Genomic DNA, 20,144 nt, shown 5'->3' on the forward strand with positions numbered 1-20,144 from the left:
GAATTTTTAATAAGAACCATACATTGAATGGAAAACCACTCTTCATTTAGAATTTGAAAAATCTTGCAACTTTGATTTCTGAAAAAAAGGATAGAATGGTCCAATGTATACTGCATATTTTAGAAGCTGCCTGTCAGTTTGATAGTGAATTACGTTCTTTAAAACACTAATGGAAATTAAGGGGCATATTTAGACTTTTAAGATAGCACTTCTTCACACAAAGTGACCTGAGGATCTAGGACACCTTACTATAGTATGTTGTGTTGTTTGAAGCAGAAACTTGACAGCTTTTAAAATGAATGTGGATGATATATTAGGACAACTTACCTATTGGTTATCTAGAAGAAATACATGGTCTGAATGGCCTTTTCTTGTTTGTCAAACTTCTTATGTTTTTAATTATTTTTTTCCGGTCCTTAAATGTAATTGGTTTAGGTTCTTCTGCTTTGTCATATCTACGTCTATCTCTTACTTTCTATGGGAATTTCACACTTTCATGTCACCAGGGTGCCCTTTCTAATGGCTTCTACTCAATGTTTTCATGTTGTGAAATTGAACAAGTCTTTTGGCAACCCCTCATAATAGGGCTCAGCACTATATTACTAGTTACTACTTATTGTTTAAGCACTATATGCAAGTTCGTTCAATTGCAGATGTGCCCAATCCTTGTTCTGGAAGACTAGCGTGGCTGATGTTCTGATTCTGGCACCACAAAATAGCAAAATGAGTGAGGCTTGAAAACAGACCCATAAACACAGGCCAACATCCTCATTGGCATGTCCCAAAATTGATCTTACATGAGTCTGATCCTGGGAATATAGGTGGTCTTGACGCAAATTTGGTCCTACTCTTAGCAGTAGGAGAAATAGCATTTTATAATTTTTCCTTATTTAGAAAACTACTAACGTTACCATGACTTAGGAGCTGCCAGAAGATTGCATTCAGTCAGAGATCAGCATGCACATTCTGGTAAAGGTGTAATATTTTGTAAATGCTGGACAACAATGAACTTGTAAAAAGATTTTAATTTTCCGGAGATGGAATAATTTTTGCAACAAATCTTATATGTCACATGAAGAAGCCAGGTGCTGTCAGCCAGAATCAAAGTGTTGGTAATGTTACATTTTTTTGGCATGGGGAAAATACAGCTTTGCATTAGAAATGATTTAGATATGGCATAGACAATCACTTTATTGAATTTTCACCAAACTTTGAATGCCTTTAGAACTTGTGAGTTTTATGATTTATGAATTTACCCACCACTCCATGTGAGATAATGTCAAAGCAGGCTGCATTCATGCAAATCCCTGGTTTTCCTGGAGATGCTGGTGTGATTGATGGCACTCATATAAAGATCATTGTACCAAGAGTGGTTGAGCATGCATTCGTGAATTGAAAGTGATATCATAGTATCAACACATAGGTGGTCAAGGATGCAAACTGTATTTTTATTGATGTTGTTGTGAAGTGGCCTGGTGCAGTGCATGATTGTAGTGCACTCCATGAGAATGGCATAAACCTTTTATTTGAATGTAATGATGCCCCCTCGCCCAGGTGTCATCTTCTTTGAAATTCAGCATACCCTCAGAAGAAATTTCTATCTCTTTTTGTAAACCCAATAGCTGGTGTTCATCTTTCTTACTTTAAATTTTACTATTATGATTATGATTATTATTACTAATTGTTATTATCTTTGTGGTTAATCCTTTGCATTAGTATCAGAAAACTATAAAGCACCATTATGATTTCCATGGAAGCCATCATGAGTATTACTTTGTGGTTCGGGTGCCATAAAATCGTCATTGATTTTCAAACCTGAGACTGCATGCATAACACTTCATAAGTATTTCTCATGTCCTACTATGGGATAGGACAAAAAATCATATCCTATTCAAATTGATTCATAATTGCTTATGCTTCCTAACTTTATAGATTGATAGCCCTTAAGTATCATTGATTGGGTATTCGACTGTGATGATTAAGTTAATTTTTTTCAGCAGTGTATTTACATTAAAATTAAAGAAATAAATTTAAGGTTTGTGGTTGGCTCAGTACTGTACTGTATAGTGCTGTATTTTTTACCATGAAGGTAAAAAACTTACTAATAAGTATTTCTAGCACAGCATCAAAAATAATAAGCTAATGAAGCTGTCTGATGAAATGATACCCTTTATTAGTCTCAATAATTGGTTTCTAATTAAGAATTTAGCTAAATCCAAAGCCCATGGCCAGTCTTGGATTGGGCATTCGTGCAGGACTTGCATTCTTTTTAGGCAAAATTCAGTGGTCCAGTTTTCTCAGGCATGACACACAGAACAATAGTAAATTGGCCCTTAAGGGACTGTAATCCATTTGGGCTTCTTCCTCTTTTGCTTGTGAGGCTGCTCCAGAGTCTGTAGGACTTTTGGTTTCGGAAAGTCATAAATCCTTTCTAGCTTTCTGTGCAATCTTGTATTGTCTTAATTTCAATTCATTTTTTTTTCTGAAATGATGATGACATTTTTGAAAATTAATGAATTTGAATATGAAGGATTTTTTAAGAACAGATGATTTTGTTTCTGTTTTCCAGATCAAGGAAATTAGGAGACAAATGGAAATTACATTTATATTGAGTAAACATTTTCTTTACAACAGTGGTTCTTAAAACTTGAGGTCATGTAACAATGTCTGTGGGACACAGGAAATCATTTGTAGTAAGAGCAACATTATGGTTCAAACAGTCTGTAATTAAGTTTGTTAAAAGTGGGCCGCAGTAGGTAAACAAAAGGATGACAAAAGACACTTCATTTTTTTTTTTTTGGAACAGCTGTCTTTTTGACAAGTACCTCATAAAAAATGCTAGGCATAGAGATATACAGTATGAAGGTCAGTTAAGGTTTGATCATTCTATAGAAGTATTGTTGCCAAGCTGGGTAAACAGAACACATTCCTTCTTGAAGGCATATTTAAAAACATTTTTGGCTTTATGTACACTAGGTCAGTAATAGTGTGTACACTAGATTTAACAGGTACAGACAGAACTCTGTTCAGGAGTTAAATGTAAAGTTAGCTTTGAGTTTGTTATTCAAAATGTAATCTTTCATACAGGTAAAAAATCGGGAGTGGTCTCACCTAGACTTTCTCATATACAGTACTCAGATATGGGGATGGATATTTGAGAAGTAAACCAGAAGAGAATGATTATATTTTTATATTATGTACATGAAAGAACCATTAACAACAAGTCAAATCAAATTAATAATATACTGAACAATTATTATAAAAGTAAAGTTGAATAAATCGCACTGCATGAATAAAAGGTAAAGTACCACTTCTGGTTAACAGAAATAGCTCAAGAGTTGATAGAAATCTACGTTTTGTACCTAATACTTGTATGCAAAGTTTGGTTGACCAAAGTGAAAGCATACTAAAGTTATTGTGTTTACATACACACACACACATACACGACATAATTCCAAAAATGGTATTTTCAGACTCTGGGATGTCTGAAATGTCGAGTTTCATCAAAATCTCGACATTGAATCTTTGGACAATTACAATACTTTCCCTATACATTGTATATGAGAAACTAAAAAGAAAAATAAATTGGTATGTTTCAATCTGCCTTGTGAAGGGAAAAAGGTATAATTAGAATGAAATTTTATAAACATGCAAGAAACCAAATCGGAATACAACAGTTTTACTTATTCATTCATTGTTTGTTGATAAAAATCTTACTTTCTTTAAAACACAATAATTTATCTGTTTGAACTACTACTACTACTAAACACATAGCTTACATAATTCACTTGACTCGATATGTAAAAATGTACTTTAGTTTTGTGGAGATATTATTGGTGCAATCTAGAAGCTTAACTTTCTTAACAGAACCTTAAGCAGTAGTAGTAGGCAGCCTTCAGTTTCAAGGGATCATGCTTTTGCACCCCTGGTGGACTGGATGTTACAACATCTGCTGTGGCAATGAAGTCCAATCCATGCGTGACAGCCCTTGTCACACTGCGTACAGCAGGACACTAATAGCTGGTTTATATTTCAAGTTCAGAACGTGTACATGCACGCATCATGGCTTCCATGCGTTCCCAGAGTTCAAGTGACACGTCCTTTGAGTACGTCCTCAGAAAATAACGCGATTTGTGTGTGAGTTGCTGTATCAGGAATAAATTTGGAGGAGCATTGTGTTCCAGTTTGGAATGTGATGTCAGAGTCTCAACATGTGACAGTGAGCCACTTTCCAGATCCTACAGGATCAATCTTGCTTGCTTCAATGTTTGATGAATGGTTCGATGTGGTGAAACAAATCATCAAACTTAAATGCTGACATACAAATGTATTAGTGTTTTTTTTTTTTTTTTCTATTTCTCGCACAGGCAATACAAGTTTTTAAGTGTCTCACATACATTATGTGCTGTCTTTTATTTGCACCTTCGCATCAGCATCACAATATACAAAAGAGTATTTGAGCCACAGAGAGACAGTGAAGACAAAAAAAAGTGTATTTCGTGATTAAAGTGGAAACTTTGACTTTAATCTCTTAGTTTATTTTGTTATTAAAGTAGAATATCGTAAATGTCGTCTTAAAACCGACCCAGTTGTTAATCACTATTTGCTTCTGGGGTTTCCCCTGCACTGACAGCAGCAGCTGGCAGCAATTGCCACACAGAACACTTTAAATATATGATATTTCAGCTCTCTGTACATTTAGAATCCTGATTTATACTTAACTAGCTGATTACCCAGCGGCTTCGCTTACTGAGTGCAAGGGAAAAAAATAAAATGCAGTATTTATAAAATAAGTTTGTTAATTACCAATTTTATTTTTCAACAAATAAAGAGCATTTACAATAACATAGAGGTCATACACACGTAGTGTATTATAATATGTTCTGTGGTCATACGTAATTTACGTTTCAAATGAATGGATGTTTCGGGCAATTCACAACACAGAGAAGCCAAATATTGTTTTCTCACTGTGATGATATCTCACTCTGCCACCCGGTGGAATCCTCCAAATTTATGTAAAGCACTTGCGCAAGTATAAACAGTACACCGCTTGCATGGCAGTAACATCCATAGGCACATGCATCGCATCGTGTGAAGTATAAACCAAGCCTATGGGAGCTCTGATGTCTTAAACATGAGACTTCCTGTGGGATCTCTTATCGTCAGCTTCCTGTATCACTTTTTTTCTCGTTCCTTTGGACACCCTTCATTACCTCGTGCTTCTCGGAGGGTCATGCTTGCAGACATCCTTGTAGTGCATCTGGGGTCTCTCTCTTGGTCTCTTACCAGATTCCAGTTCTCTAAAGAGGAGGTCCTTTGGTATGTGACCATCGGCCATGTGTGAAACGTGACCCAGCCAGTGTATACCTCTGTGCTTGACAAAGGTAAAGATGGAACTGGTCCTTGCCCTCTTGAGTTGGTGACCTTATCTGTCCAAGTGATAATGAATATACACCTGAGGGAGCACATGTGGAAAGGGTGGAGCTGCTCTTCTTGTCCAAACTTTGCTTGTGTATAACATTGCGCTCAGTGCACAGGCAATATACATCTCGACTTTGGTGTTTTCCGTGAGCTTGCGGTGGGCCCATGCTGTTTTTGTCAGTCTTGGAAAGGTAGCTGCCCTTTCAATGTGTTTGTAAAGATATACCATAGGTTTGTGAAAATATGATTTGCACTATCTAGCAGCTCAACTGTTCCAAAAGAGTCTTAAGTAACATTGTAGAAACAATAAAACATATTATTTTTTGTTAACAGACTATAGCTTTTAATATATTGAAGGATAAACATAATTTCATGTACATGACATTATTTGTGTTAAATTTGTCTAGGTGACATGGTATTTAGAGATGTTGCTTCTCAGGTCCAGTGTCATGAGTTGGTGCCTTGTTCTCATTTATTGTCCATGTGAAGTTTGCACATTCTTACCATGTCTTGTGATTTTTTTTCCACCAGGTATTCTGGGTTTCCTTTTATACCTCCTACCATATGCGTGTTAAGTTAATTGAAGACTCTAAGTGTCCCATCCAGGGTTAATTCCTACCTTGTACCCAGTGAGGCGGAGATAAGCATGGACTTTGCTTTGCCCTTAATTAAATAAGCAGGTTAGAAAGCAGAAGGATGGAGGGAAGTGCTAAATTCAGTTTCATTTTCATTCATCTAAGAGTTACTTGTCATGTTCGGAAATTGTTTTTTTGTGTGAATAATTTATGCAAATAATATGTACTGTATTTTGCAGTGGTTATTTAGCGTTTTTTTTCTGACACTGCAATTACCTTACTCAAAGTTGCTTTTACCTTTTCATTTCTGATTGCTGATTTTTGATTTACTGCTTCATTTGAGCTGCTTTTTTATGGACACAGAGCAATCTGAACCGCAGAAATGTAATATCCCTGTTTCTTGCACAGAAAGAAATTAGTTTTGAGATACAGTGTATAGAAGTTGAAGGAAGTGCAGATTTATAATGGATATTAAAAGAAAAGCAGCATCTCTGTTTCAATTCCATACATAATAAAAATACAGTATGTTTTCTTATGTTAAAGTAACCTTTAAGTGTGCGTATATGAAAAAATGCTTCTATATATACACTTAAAAGATTTAATGTAACACAAATGATTCTGCTGTGTACATTTCAAATTACTCAAATGGCATTATTGCTGTATCTAAAAAATGTCTGCACACTGATACAACTTTGTTTTCTACAGAAGAATATTCTGTATAAGTGACTTGGCTTTCAAGATTCAAAGTAATGAAAAATATGATTTATTATATAAAACAGTACCAGTAAAAACACAAACCCTGAATCCGACACTGTGAAAGTAAAGAAAAATTACATTTGTGCAACATTTGATCATGTAAATCACAAAGCCCTTAGCTGATGTTTAACAAGGTTTTAGCTGTTACTACAACAACAGTCCAGCTAGTCAAGGCAATGGTCCTTTCCAGTAATAACATATGGCTGTGAAACCTGGATCATCAAGAAAGTAGGGGAAACGAAAACTGATGCCTTTTAAGAGGTGTTAGAAAAGATTACAGATTTTACTTGGACGGCAAAATGAACAAATTATACAGATCTGATCAAATTTGAAGTGGAGCATTTGGAATAAAGCTGGATATACAGTAAGATATTTTGAATGTGTTGTGAAGAAGATTCACTAGAGAAGGTATTGACACAGTGAAAAAACTAATATAAAAGTCCAAAAGTAATTGATTCTGTGTGTGAAGATTGCTATAAACTCCTTAATACAATATTATTTCAATATTTGAGCCTAAAATGTGTTTTTATTAAAAAGTATTTCAGTTTAGTTCCCTAGTAGGTGTGTAAAAATCTAAAAAAAATTCTTAAATGTTTTGTTTAAAGAATCAGAAACATGAAAACATTTATACCGAATGCTGAACTTTATGTCAAAAAACAGCAGCTCAGAATTTGCATGTTTAAGGGTGGGGTTTCAAATATGCAGTATGTATTGTCCTGTTTTTTAATGTTTTATTGCACTTTAAAATCCAATGACTCTGTTCACTGCATCTCAGCACCAAATATTTTACCGTGGTAGATGCTTTTGCACACAACTCTCCTTAAAACACAAATCCCCTTTTACCAAATGCACTGATTCTTTTCTACAGTTATAACTACAGTGATACATTACACCTTTTTTTGCTGTCCATGTTTACCTGTTCTTGCACTTACTAAACTTTAGGGATATACAGTTCTCAGTTGCAATGCACTTACACCCAGCCCTATGATCCAGTACACTTCACCCAGGAGTGCCTTTCACTGTAGCTTATTTCTTAAACAGTCTATTAACATAGCTGACTAAAAAACTAGTTTTCTCAACTCTTGGTGGTAAAGTAGAACAAATCGTACAAGCTAGGAAGCAGGCTTAATAAATTTTCATCTTAAATATTGTAGCTAGCGCCATAAACAAAAACAAATTGGGGCTATCAAAATTGTACACCGTGATAGTGCTAGATGTGTTGTCCTTCAGGTGGCTCCTGATCTTGTAGTTATAATGAAGCCTCCTTTCTTTCTGGTCAGCTCCCTCTTGTCTGCTCTCTGTCGGATCTGCTCTGTACATAGACAGCTTATCATCTGATTTTATATTTTCCTTTTATTATAGAGTTTCATGCATTTTTCCTGTCTCTTCTCCCATTCTTCTTGGGGGAATGGCTCAGAAGATCTAAAGTTTCCCTATTTTCAATAGTTGAAGCTCATATGAACTCAACCCATGCTTCTAAAGACTTATATGCAGTTTAGAAGTGAGCTCTGTAGTTAAAAGCATATCCTCTAAACAATGTCATAAGTGACAGCTTTGCATTCAAAGGCACACTTGTAAACCATGTCAGAAACTGCAAATTCAGGAGGTTAACACTCTTGTGAGACCAATTACAAGAAGTTTTTGTATCATCTCTGTTCTATCTTCTATTGTTATGTAGAGCCACCAACCCTCCCCATTACAGATGGCCACAGGGCAGTGCTAAAAAGAAGTTCTTATCAGAATAACATTACTAAAAATTCTGGGAGTTTTTTTGCACTAACATATGCTTACTTAGAATGCTGTTTCCTTCTATTAAACATCAAGTTCAAACTAATCTTTAAAATATATCATAACAGACAATTATCATAATATATGCTAGATAGAGAGAGGAGGTTGGGAGCAAACACTGATAGTGCGTTGCCACACCCACCACACAAAGAACCACCTGGATTGGGACCCGAGTGCAGTGGGTGACACCACACCGCCACACTGGAACAGTGTGAGTTTTTTTTTTTATGATGGCTAGGGTGCCAATGCTGCCAAGTTGTTGTACCAGGAGTGCCAATGCTTTCAAGTTGAAGCATGCAGAATAATGTCCTACCCATGACAAAGCAATTGCAGGTTAAGGGCTGTGCTGAAGGGCCCAACACTTCTGATATTTACGGGATTTGAACCACAGACCTTCTGATTGCCGGCGCAGATCTATAGCCTCAGAGCCACCACTCTGCCTAGATAGACTTACTGTATTTATAACTTTGCATCGTGCAGTGTGGAAGCGTTCCCTAACCTATTTGTCCTGGTCTCTTTGAGGTCGCTTTGCTAGTTAAAATCCTTGACTTGATTCATTCGTTCCATTTTGATTTATTATTTTGGTATAGCCTAAACCAAAAATCAAGATTAAAAGTCAAAGAACAGAGAAGAATTTGTAGCCACATGTATCTTCAACCATAATAACTCAATGTAATTTTGTTTGTTTTGATTTATCCACAAACTTAGACAGTTAGGAAGTGTATAATGCTGACCTCTATACCATCGTGGTAAAGCTGTCACACAATATAGCCACCTGATCTTCCTGCATAGGAACAGACTAGCAACCCTGCATCACAAATAGCAAACGTAATAGAAGTAAAGTGGTGCCACAGCACAAATGTATTTCAAAAAATATTGTCTTCTAAACTGTTTTAAATAAAAAAAAAAAAAACGACTGGCCATTTCATTCATTGAACTCTAAAACCCACAGAATTATCTCTATTATTTTAGTATTCTAAGGATAAAGGCTAAAAAAATATTCATAATAAGTACAGATCATGACAGCATGTAGTAAAATCGCCATTTCCTACCTACTGATGCAACAAGTACCTTATACATTCAATTCTTTGAGAGCTGCTTACAAATACAGCAATTCTCACATATGACTGTGTCACTCTTTATTGAGAAAACCAGTGAGAATCTTACAAACCATTCTCACTGGTGTTAAGTTCCTTCTAACCGGTGTGAGATGTTTGGGAAACCTGGCCCAGATCTCAGCCTCTCTGAGATGCTGTGGTGAGGCTGTTTCTAAACAAATGGTCTCAAGCTTCAGTGAAGTGAAATGACATAAGAGTGGGCTGGAGTTCCTCCAATGTGGTACAAGCGAGTGGTAAACTCAGGTAGAAAACAATTATTGTTGCTGAAGGGGTTTTCAAATGCTACCGAATCATATGTTGTACTTACTTTTTCACACATGGTTTTGAATGTTGGCTTTTATAAATAACAAATGAGAAGGTAAAATCTGTTTTGTGTTCTTTGTGAACTGAGATAAGAGATATCTAACTTAAAGAGTTTGAGGATTACATGATTGTTTGTTATGCCTTCATATGTAAATCCATAGAATTAGAAGTGTACTTCTTTTTACACACTTGTATTGTAGAACATCATCTTCTAGCTGTGCTTGTATAGTCATTGCACTTAATCTCTGAGAAAACAACCATTGTTTAAAGTAAAGGATTTGTTTCATTTGATCATTCTGGCTCTCGGTGACTGCGTTGGATTAAGAAGTGGGTTGAAGAATGTACGTGTTTATGTGTTTGAATTGCATTTAATTAATCACATGTCTCTAACTGTGGCTGGACACCTCCATATTCTCCCATCTGTAACTGTTCATCATTTCTGTGTTTCCCGTCATTGAGCACATAGATCTGCTTTACCGAAAACCCCTTCTCATCTGTGCTCCTGTGTTTGGGTAGCCTGTGCTCAGCTTAGCAGACGGTGACGTCACTTTCTGCTGTCCAGCTGCCTTAAGACTTTGCAGAGTGCAGCTGCTGTTTCAGACATGAACATAATTAAAAACAATTTTCACATTTTCAAACAAGTAATTACTTTTAATTAGGGGTGTGGTGCGACTAGAACACTTTTTGATAAATGGATGGATTCCGTGAATAACAACTTGTATAGATTCGGGAGTATGAAAAGACCCATACTGGGAAACACTTTTAAAGTTAGTGCCCTAATAATGCATAGCTTAATCCTCTGAGAGTTAGGTTTTGCTCTTCAAAATAATTAAAATGAACATGGTAATTTCTTAGGGTAAATTATGTCGGCTGCACCAAAGTTACTTGATCGCAAAAAAGTCAAGTGTACATTCAAAATATTAATTTAGATGTGAAAATTACTGTTACATTATCTAATAGTTCTTTAAACGATAACAGATTGTTGGGTGGGTACAATTAAAGGGAAACCATACTGATTTTACCAAGGCTTCTTACAAAAAAGTAATTGTTTTCTATTGGTTTAGTGTTAGGAGTTGAAGGCTGCACACTAATAAAGATATTTCCTGGTTGAAAATATAAAAATTACTTTATTCAGTGTAAATGTTTTCCTAGGTCCTCAAGTGTAAAAGTTTTCTTTTTTGCAATTTTTCTTATTTTAATCAGTTTAAGTTAAGCTGTTTTAAAGACACGTCTATAGCTTGATCACAACTTTTTGGAAAAATATCTGGTACAATTTGTGGCTGTGGTGCAGTGCAAAATGTACATTTTCTAGCCTTATACAAATACATAGATATTATTTCTGGCATGTATATTTAGTTTTTAGGCAGCCAAAAATGTTCAATATGAACCGTTTATCTTGACCACTAGTTTAAATGGTGCTTTTATAATGTAGTTTAGAACTCCTATACTAGACTATTAGAACATTTAAAACTGTTCTTTCAGTATAGCCTACTAAGTACTGATTTCTTTTGTCCGTACATGAACAATTTATAATAGCACAGATTTTTTTTGTCTGTGAATCCTTATATTCTGTATCTATACTAATAAAAGGCAAAGCCCTCACTCACTCACTCACTCACTCACTCACTCACTCACTCACTCACTCACTCACTGACTCATCACTAATTCTCCAACTTCCCGTGTGGGTGGAAGGCTGAAATTTGGCAGGTTCATTCCTTACAGCTTCCTTACAAAAGTTGGGCAGGTTTTATATCGAAATTCTACGCGTAATGGTCATAACTGGAAGCAGTTTTTCTCCATTTACTGTAATGGAGATGAGCTTCAACGCCGTGGGGGCGGAGTTTCGTGTGACATCATCACGCCTCCCACGTAATCACGCAGTACATAGAAAAGCAGGAAGACCTCAAAAAAGCGCTGAAGAAAACATGCATTATATAATTGAGAAGGCAGCGAAACAATAAGAAGCGAGCGAGTGACATATACAACCATATTCATGAGTTCTGCTACTTCGGAAACAAAGCACGATGTAAACCTACACTTTAAATTAAGTTCATAGACAGGCTGCCGCTGGCATTTGTAATTTAGTGCCTGCCCATATAAGGCCGTCCGTCAGCGGCAATCCAATAGCAAACTGCCACGGGTAAATATTCACGGGTGAAGGACTGTGCTTATGGAGAGGAAGATGAGATGGTCAGGGTGGTGTTTGACACAAACTCAGCGAAACTGCGAGAGAAAGTTTTAAGTGCCAGGACTAAGGTAACATTAAATACAGCCATGGACATAGCACGAGATGGCACCAGCACAGCTGGGAACTTCGATGCATGTACACCGAGCGCTCACGTGAACTGACGCAGTGCACAGATAAAAGCAACAGTTCCAAAGAGCTGAACAAAACCGAATTACACAATTGAAAAGGCAGCAAAAATATGAAGCGTTGATACATACAAGCATATTCATAAATCCAAAACAAAGCACACGTTGGAAAAAGTCAATGTCCCGCTAAAGGAAGACAGTGTAAAAACCCGTGCATGCAGTGTGTCAGGTCTCAGATAAAGAAGAAGACGAGCTGTTTATTGATGCAGTAAGAAACGAATCGATGAATGAAACCTGTCATCTTTACAACGATTGACAAACACGGAATGTAACTTGAACACAACACATCCTACAAATACGAACCTGATTGAAAGAAATAATGATAATCAAATCCTTGATGACAGCAACACTCAGTAACACTCACAAAACAAATACTGTATATTGACAGTCATGTTACGTTATTTTTAAAATGTTCCCTTTTCTTTTCTAGCTTTTTAACACACTACTTCTCCTGCGATACGCTGGTATATATATATGTATATATATATATAACCCGATCTACATACTCGAATAATGGATACTTTATTCGCCATCAATTATTGTTTTGGTAAAGCCATACTCAGTGTATTCATTAGATGAACGGTAAAAAGTAAGAGCGAGGGGGATGACTTATTGAGGCATGCAGGCTGTAGTGCGCCAACTCTATCTGAATTGCGCGATCACATTTGAAAAATATATCTTTTCAAGTTCTATTTAGTCCATATGTGTCAAACTCAAGGGCGGGCCACATCCGCCCGGCGTAATTATATCCGCCCGCAGATCATTTTATATACTGTATTATTGTTATTAAAGCCCGGGTATATGAAGCGCTGGTAACACAATAAACTACAGATCCCATAATGCAGCGCTTCAGCTGCCTTGCCTTATGATGCTGCAAGTTATTGCGAAGCTAGCTCACACGATGCTGAAGAGAAAAGTTGATTCTGAAAATAGAGCCTTTAAAAACCGATGGGAGGCTGAGTATATGTTTACTGAACCCGTGTGTCTCATTTGTGGAGCTAATGTGGCTGTAATTACAGAATTTAATCTAAGACGGCACTATGAGACAAAACATCAGGTTAACCTGAATGCAATGCAGAAGATACAGAAAGCAGCATAATTAAATAAGAATCTGACACTTCAGCGGACGTTTTAACCGTGCACAATCACAAAGTGATTTCAAGTGAAGCTGCTTTTATGGGAGACACAAATGCACCAGTGCAATTTGCCCCACTTTCCCTGTTGCCAAGTAATGTTAAACCAAGTCGTCACTACAGTGTTCCCAAATACGCACTTTGCTGATAAACTGAGCGCACTGAGTTTGCACGGCGCTTTGGTGACTTGAAGAACAAAAAAAGTCTGTCTACATGCGGCTCGAACCTTGTGCATGTTTGGTAGCACATATCTGTGTGAGAAGCTCTTCTCAGTGATAAAGACTAACAAAACAGCACACAGGAGTCGCCTCACTGATGAGCACCTGCAATCCATCCTGAGAATCTCCACAACACAGAACCTCACACCAAACAGAAACGAACCTGTGGCCAAAAAAAGATGCCAGGCGTCCAGCTCTAAAATGACATATGAGCAAAGACAACTGAATGATTTGATTTGTTATTGCTGAAAGGAACACATTTTATTTATATTTCCAGGTTTTGTTATGCAGCATGTTCATATTTGAATTTGTATCATTTTGACAGGATATATTTTTATGGAGAGCAAAATCTTTTGGGATATTTAAAATCTAAGTTTATTTTTATATAAAATTACATAAGAGTAAAGAAATGTGAATGTTTGTTCTTTTAACGTTTACTTTATTTCTAACTTGTATAATTTAGACAGGATAAATTTTTATGGAGAGCAAAATATTATAAGTTGTTTAAGGTTTGAGTTGATTTATTCACGAATAATATTCCTGTCTGTTTTTACCATTCCTACCAAAGATATTTCTGTCGACTATAGTTCATAATATCCACGCAGACTTGCACGTAAGAGCGGGAGTCATCTGTTTTAACAAGCAGCGTATTGCCCTGATACGAAATAGCTGTGTGTGTATATATGTACTGTAGATATGTATGTATATGTATATATATGTTTATATATGTGTGTGTGTGTGTATGTATATATATATGTATTTGTGTGTGTATGTATGTATGTGTGTATGTATTTATGTGTGTGTGTATATGTATGTGTATATATGTAGATATATATATGTATGTATATATGTGTATATGTATAGATATGTATATATATATATGTTTATGTGTGTGTAAATATATATATATATATATATATATGACAACAACACTCATCACTCACAACAGTGACAAAACAATTACATTGACAATCAGGTTACGTTATTTTCAAAATGTTTCCTTTTCTTTTTCATTGCTTCTTTAACACACTACTTCTCCGCTGTGAAGCGCGGGTATTTTGCTAGTATATATATATATTGTGGAGGACTGCCGGCTTCCCAGGCCGGTCCGCACCCCCAAGCCGCCAGGAGGAGCTCTCCCGACAGCAGGATCGTGCCCCGAGGTCCAGCAGGGCCTTATGGACTTTGTAGTGTTTATACACAGCCCTGCTGGATACCTTGGGGACCACCAGGAGTCGCTGTGGGGGGACTTATGGGCTCTGTTGTGCCTTATGACCCGGGGGTACGTCACGGTCACGTGACGGGAAGGAATGGCGTGCTCCCGGGGTGAAGTAAAAGACTGATTGCCCTGACCCATAAGGAATAAGGAACTGTGGACTGCTGGGACAGGAACACCTCCCGGTCAGGGGCTATAAAAGGACTGTGGCTCAGTCCAGACACTGAGCTGTGCTGGGTGGGAGAGGAGCAAAGTGTCTGGGCGAGGAGGAGTGGTTTATTGTGTTGGAATTAGTGATTGTTTGTATGAGTAGTGTGGAAGGTGCTTGGTGCACTGTGGGAAAAAATAAAAAGTCTTGGACTTTTACCTGGTGTCTGGAGTCATACCTGAGGGTTCAAGGGAGCACTAGCGCCCCCTACTGCCACACTATATATATATATATATATATATATATATATATATATATATATATATATGACAGCAACACTCATAACAGTGACAAAACAATTACATTGACGATCATGTTACGTTATTTTCAAGATGTTTCCTTTTCTTTTTCATTACTTCTTTAACACACTACTTCTCCGCTGCGAAGCGCGGGTATTTTGCTAGTATCATATAATCAAGAAGTAGTGTGAATAGATGTTTATGTGCTCTGGGTAATCGGATAATATCTAAAATAATGAGTGAATAGCACACTAAGCATGTCAAACTTTAAAGTATTTTTTTTTTATATTCTTATTTGTAGAGAGTTTTCAGTGAACAGGACATTTGTGTAATATGTACTAGGGTTGTCAAAAGTATCGAAATATTTATAAGTGTCGATTTTAAGATTACTCAGTATTTTTCATGGTATTTATTCTACAGCCTACTATTATGAATGCACTTCCCATTTGCCTTGGCTTGGGTTATAACCATTTTCTGTCCACTCAGAGTTGTTCATAAGGTGGCCACTTCATCAGTGTCTGAGCATCCACCAGCATTCTTAATTGACATAAAGGGCTGCCGGAGTGGTGTCTGGGAATACTTTGACTGTAGCAAATGGGGATGGAAAATGACAAGATACCTGCAACCCTGTATGCAAGTTCTGCAAGCGAGTCAGTATCAAGTGGTATCTTATTTCTAAATTACGGAAACATTAATAAGTATCAATATGTAAACTGTTGTGTTTGAAGTAGAGATGTGGCGCTTATTTTTTTTTTCCACAGGTTAAATGGTTTTTGTAGCTAGTTAACCGTTTAACATATTAAGACAGGAGTCTACAATTATTTTTTTACTTGTGGGTCAGTTTTGTTCTGTGCTGTTTACGGAGCCAGCTCTAGGATGTTTGCTGCCCTAGGTGAAGTTATAAATGGCGCCTTGCCAACCCCTTTGCTTTGAGGGGCTCCTAACAGGACAACCTATGAAACTTTCAATTAGTGCAGAATACAGCAACCAGAATCTTAACTAGAAAAGGAAAATTTGAGCGTATCTCATCAGTTTTAGCATTGTTACATTGGTTACCCGTGTCATTTAGAACTGACCTTAAAATACTACTAATGGTTTATAAAACATTAAATAATCTTGCTTCGTCCTATATTTTGGAATGCCTATCCACCTACACCCCAAGTCGTAACCTTGGATCTTCGATTGGAGGTCTGTTTATAATTCCACGAGCCAAGCTTAAAATAAGTGTTGAGGTAACGTATTTGCTGTTACGCACCTAAAATCTGGAATACTTAACCAACAGAAATTCGCCAGGCTAATACTGTGGAACATTTAAAAAAAAACTGCTAAAAGCCCATTATTTTAAAATGGGCATCTGCAATCAGTACTAATCCCCACTATTCTCTGCTGTCTTTTCCGGTTCTTCAGTGGTGGCGATCTGCACCACTACCAACTTATCAAGGCACCGCGTAGTCCCCTGAGATGATGGAATGAAGGCGAGTGTCTAATCTATCCATGAGGCCAACTTCATTTGAATCCTATCATGTGTATCATGAAAGCCAAGAGGACTGATTAAGGAACGCTTATGTTAGAGAGAATGCCCAGTGGGGACTGAGTTGTCGTTTGGCCTTGGAACCCCTGCAGATTTTTTTTCAGTTCTCAACCCATTTGACCTTACCTTGCTTTGGTGTTACTTATTCTTTAAATATTATTGCCTGATCTTAATTGTTTTTTCTTGTGACTTTCTCTTTGTCATCTTTTAACGCACTTAAGAGGAGTCATCACTTCCAGACCTGTACATTGAGACCTAGAGACAGGACTGGGGACAGCAAAGTATTTGGGAAATTGAATTCACAATTTGAGAATGCTGAGTTATAGCAGTGGCTGTTTACAAAACTGTCTCAGAAAAATACGCTCTTGAGGGGGGTGCCATTTCAGAAAATAAGTAGGCTATATTGGTAGTCTCTATTTATTGCTTTTAACATTTCTCCAAAGAAAATAAAAAAAAAAAAAAACTCACTTTACTGCTAAGGTTTGTTTTCTGTACTTCCCTATTCAAACTAGCAGATAGATGTGTGCCTTATGATAAGGGGGACATTCTATAAATCTTAAAAAAAAATACTTTTTTACTTTTTTATTGTTTAAAAAACATTTTTCTTTTACAAAAGACTGCAGTAAAATTTCTATATTTTGTTTCTATCAATGTTAAGATTTTAATGTTTTCAGATTTGCAATTTATTTAAATACATTTTTATTGAGTAACATTATTTACTGTATAAGCTATTGAAAATAGTATGGATTTTCAATACTTCTCTTAGTATTGTATTGAAGTTTGAAATTTTGGCATTGTGACAACCCTAATATGTACATATGTAATATGTGATAAATGACACCAAGCCCATAGAGGTTAGGCTTTCATACCTTTCATAAAAGTTTAGTTTAGCGTTAGGACTTAAGCAAATATTTTTGTACAGTAAATTTTCCTATATGAATACTGTTCTGAAGTCTCCTCTTAAACTGTGGGGACATTCTCCACTTTTTTTCTGAAATAGTCTTAATTTGTTCTTGTCTGACACTTCCATTGAAAACATGTCGCAGATCTTAAATACACAGTGCAGTTTTTTCCATATATAGCATATATATTTGTATTAATAACGGATTAATTGACATGCAGCAGTGTCACAAAATGAATCTGTTATGTGGATCAAAGTAACCAGCTTTGTCAATGATTCAGGCACATATATATGTGGATTAATGGATCTCTTGCTGGTCATCTTATACTTTGATATCCTTAAATTTGATGTTTGAGGTAGGTAAAGCTAACATAGTATAATCCTGAATAGCTGAGATATAATGACCTTTGGCTTCCTTCCTGGAGACTGTCGATCTTGCTAGTGGGGATCATGTTGGAGCAAGTATTCTAGGTAGAGGTAAGATTTATCCATCTGTGTCCAGGTAAACTCTTATTGGGTGGCACAGTGATGTACTTCTTACCCTGTTGTTTGAGAAAAATAGCGTTATAGTAGCTTTTTTTAAACATAACAAAATATTGTACAGTTAAATATCAGTCAAGTTAATGATTAACAATTTTAAATTCCTTTATTGAAAATATTTACATGGGTAGCACGGTGGCGCAGTGGTAGTGCAGCTGCCTCGCAGTAAGGAGACCTGAGTTTGCTTCCCAGGTCCTCCCTGCGTGGATAACATGTTCTCCCCGTGTCTCCGTGGGCTTCCTCCGGGTACTCCGGTTTCCTCCCACAGTCCAAAGACATGCAGATTAGGTGCATTGGCAATCCTAAATTGTCCCTAGTGTGTGCTTGATGTGTGGGTGTGTGTGTGTGTGTCTCGTGGTGGTCTGGAGCCCTGCCCAGAATTTGTTCCTGCCGTGCGCCCTGTGCTGGCTAGGTTTGGCTTCAGCAGAGCCCCGTAACCCTGTGTTAGGATATAGCATGTTGGAAATGAAAATATTTACATATTTATATATAAATAACAATATTTAGGGGATAATTGTATAATGCATTTGTACCAATGGTTTCTATATAGTAAGTCTTTTCTGTAGAACTGGTATAGAGAATCAGTAAAAAGAGGGGTTGGAATATGTTTGTGTCTGAGTGTATATTTTGCCATATTTGCAGAACATAGGTAAGGTAAAATCATGTGGTGGTAGTTGTAGTAGTAGTAGTAGTAGTAAAAGTATTGTCACATTCACAGAATTCAGTGAAATTCTTGCTTGCATTTCCAACAATGCTGGTATGATTTGAAATCTCTCAAATTCAAGATTAAGCTTTAAATAAGAGGCCAAGCCCCAAACTCAAGAAGAAGGCTTCATAGAGTGTACAGGGCGAAATTGACCAGACTGGCAAAAAATCATAATAGTGGAGAGTTGGAAGAATTAAACAAATTAAATTTGTTAAATTAAACAATGTTCTTTAATATATTTAAGAATTTAGATTAAAAATCAAATTTGAAAACGAGTTAATGCTTCAACGGTCAGCATTTACACAGTTGCAATGACGGAAGGCCCTCTCCCACTTACAACATACAAAAAACAAGGAACATTGCTGTATAATACAGTAACTAAAAGAATTAAAGTAAAATATAAAACGCTTATTATACAAGAATGGTATAGTACACAAAGGTAAAAGCAAACATATATAGAATAACAATCAAAAAACAACAAAAGAAATCAAAAGTAAAGAAAAGAAAGTTAAGCCAGTGATGAAACTCTAGCTGTTCCATCTCACGTGGAACGCCTTGTCACTCCCTTGTGCTATGATAAAAAAGAATGTAGGTTGCACTCATAAACATATCTCTTATTAAAAAATGAAAAAATCCAAATTTACTAATTTTAGTCTTGTTCTGCCCAGAATTATGTTTTTGTCTTAAAGCCAAAGGGTATCAAACCTCCAAGCTTGTCTGATTTTTGTGAATATAGATGGCTTAAGTTGTAATGGTCTAGTAGCCTCTTCTACTCAAAGTGCCACAGATAAACTACTTTTAACAGGGGTGTTTTTTTCTGTTTTAGCTATTTCTTTCCATTCTTCAAAGTGTCTATAAGACATTATGTTGGAATGTTAGTTTATGTGTTTAGTTTGTTTCAGACTTCTTTGGACTAAAAGACCATGATTGATTTTGTATTGCTGTCATCTTATCTGAGGTTATAATTCTCCAGTTTGATTAGTTGGATGAAATGGCTGAGCCTTCAACTAGCTGTGTGTGGGAAGCCCAAATGTGTAGTGAAAGTGTCCTGAGAATTTTGTGTGGGTGGCTCTATTTGGGATGAATTCAGCTCATTCCTCCAAAACAGCTGCTCTTGC

At 36.5% G+C, this 20,144-nt stretch overlaps 1 protein-coding gene across 1 annotated transcript in view; it reads left to right on the forward strand.

Annotated features, from left to right (window-relative positions):
- The window catches only part of LOC120532397, a 319,948-nt gene that overhangs the window by 8,039 nt on the left and 291,765 nt on the right, over nucleotides 1–20,144 (forward strand). The gene's annotated exons all lie outside the window — the stretch shown is intronic.

Source organism: Polypterus senegalus, chromosome 7 (assembly GCF_016835505.1).
Source record: "Polypterus senegalus isolate Bchr_013 chromosome 7, ASM1683550v1, whole genome shotgun sequence".
Taxonomy (NCBI): domain Eukaryota; kingdom Metazoa; phylum Chordata; class Cladistia; order Polypteriformes; family Polypteridae; genus Polypterus; species Polypterus senegalus.